Raw genomic sequence first — 2,651 nt, 5'->3', positions numbered from 1 at the left:
TTTTTCCTTTTATGTTTAATATATTCTGGATTTGGAAGGATTTGGGAACTATTTCAGGAGAAAGTGAAAGTTAGTAGACTAGAAAAAAAAAAACAAAAAGGAAGAAAATATTTTCTCTGAAATACTGCAAGCAAATAATTCATATGTTGAATACTTGACAATATCTCTAAGCAGATGATGAACACAGAACCTGAATGTAAATGAGCATCTCATAAGACAAAACCATGACCCTGATGACCCAGATCTATCAGTGTCCAGCTAAAGCAATACATCCCCACGTCTACTTCTTCCCAGTTGCACAGGCCTTTACAGAAACATATGTATGAAAAAAAAAAGAAAAGAAAAAAAAAAAGACAATAAACAAACAGCCAATCAAACAAATAAATCTTATTTTTGTTTGGTAAGAATGAGGACACAGTATCTGTTTTTCCAAAATAAATGTATAACACTTGTCTTCAATCTAGCTATCTTTTGTAAGGCGTTGTTCTCTCACCATAACAGACACTTTATTTATTTATTTGTTTGTTTGTTCTACACTGGGAAAGCCAACAAAATGGATGCTACAAGCAGCGCCTGGTACAGTGGAATTAGAATATATATGGATAATGAATCTTGAGATAGATAGGTCTGCTAACCATCTTTCTGACGCCGATGAAAGGACAGGAATTGATTTCAATATATTTCTCTCCCCCTTGGTAAAGGTTATTCACTTTATGAGGTTCTTTGAGAGAAGGAAAAGTTAGGACTAACATTAAAGCTAGACCTGGTTTGGTGCCTGGGTCTATTTGGGAAGAAGATGCAGATATCCCCTGTCCTCCCACAGTTGACCAGGGCTGAGGTCACAGAGGATGACACTTGTCATAGGTATCACCCCATTGATGACGTCACACCATACCACTGGGTGGGGTGGCATGTCAATCTGCCATTTGTCCCTCAGGCCACCACAGATGAAGCCGCATTGGCAGAGAACAGTGAGACAGCTGGGTGCCAGCATGTGGCAGGTGAGGCGCAAGGCTCTCTCCTGGTGCCAGTTGCCAAATATCACCCTTGTTACACAGTGGAGCCCTAATGGCAGAGGAGACTGTCCTTTGCAATGCTTGTGCAGCCACATCACTCTGCAAGCGGCAGCCAGTTTGAGGCAGCACTGTAATAATGGCAGACGTGACAGGCAACGGCAAAGGCGACGGGATGTACTCAACTTGACTGGCTTAAGGGCTGGCAAAGGCAGAAGACGGCCAAGACAGGGGAAACAAAAATTTAACAGAAAGACAAAGCAAGGAAAAGCAGAGAGAGAAATGCACCACATCCGTGCATCTTCATCAAAAGGCAGCAGTGGACAGAAACGGCTGCACATATCTCCTGCACAGAGATCATGGCACAAGAGGCCAGGGGTGACACGCCAGCAGTACAATGGAAGGAGGAGGCAGAGGAATAGAATGAGGTACCACTGCCGTTCCAAGCTACTCCGTCAAAAAGGGTCAGGTCGGCAGCGCAGCCCCAAAGAGTCCCAAATGCACAGCCCTCCCACTGGAGATGGGCAGCCCCAGGCCTGCCATTCTGCCCACAACTGCAACTCTTCCTTGGGCTTGCAACAGCCCTGTGAGACAGCAATGGGCAGCAACAGGCTCAGAGATGAAAGAAGCAAGAGCAGAAATGAGAAAAGTTCCCCAGTATGTAACATGAAGGATCACAGCTGCGATGAAGGGTTCCATGTGCCTCTCACTCTGCTGCAAGAGACGGACAAGTACTTCCACCCCATGAACACAGCAAGGCACTGTCCACCTGGGATGCGTGCACCCCACAACACCACACAGTACATTATGGAACAGCATCAGGATGCATGGGAAAATGAGAAAGATGAAGCAGTGGCAATGAATGGAGGCAATGGTATCAACAGTGCTATGGATGAGAATGTCTCTCTCACAGACTTTCACCCTTCCATGGCCCAGGAAGATTATAACACCTCTACAGAAGAAGAGGAGGGAGGTGTGGAGGTGGAGGAAGATGATAACGGGGAGGAGAGCACACAGTTTGCCAACCTAGACTAGATGTTCAAAGTCAATATCCATTGAGACATCTAAACAGGAAAGCATCTGAATTTTAAAATCATTAGCTATTATAAACCAGCAAGCATTTGACATACAGGTCACTAAATAAATATCTGCACTTCTAATCCTGTTGCCTATTGCCTAGTGTTTCACATACACTGCGATCAGGATGGGAAAATATGAGCAAGAAAAACAGAAAGACTAGTACTGCGTATGACAAAGAGATCAAAACAGCTGCAATAGAGAATTACCTTTTAGAGACTATTTCTCTCAGGTGCACACACCACATTCAGGAAGGCTTTTAAGTATGCTGTTTTGTTTTATGAAAAGAAGGCCTTAGACAAATGATTTAAAAAAATGCATATAGATAAGCACAGATGAGAATGGAAGCTTCATTTGGACATTAAGAAAGAAGAAAGGGTATTTATTAAATAGATATATTTTTGATAAAAACAAACATTAAAACCTGCTCATCCGTGGCTAAAGTGTGTATTTCATGTATATGTTGTATAATGTAACCAAAATAAATGCAATTGAAAATTAGAACAAAAAGAGCAAAATAAGTCCGGGAGCACAACAGCCCAGCCACAAGATGTTCCCTTT

Source organism: Meleagris gallopavo, chromosome 1 (assembly GCF_000146605.3).
Source record: "Meleagris gallopavo isolate NT-WF06-2002-E0010 breed Aviagen turkey brand Nicholas breeding stock chromosome 1, Turkey_5.1, whole genome shotgun sequence".
NCBI lineage: Eukaryota > Metazoa > Chordata > Aves > Galliformes > Phasianidae > Meleagris > Meleagris gallopavo.
This window is presented reverse-complemented; position numbering follows the sequence as displayed.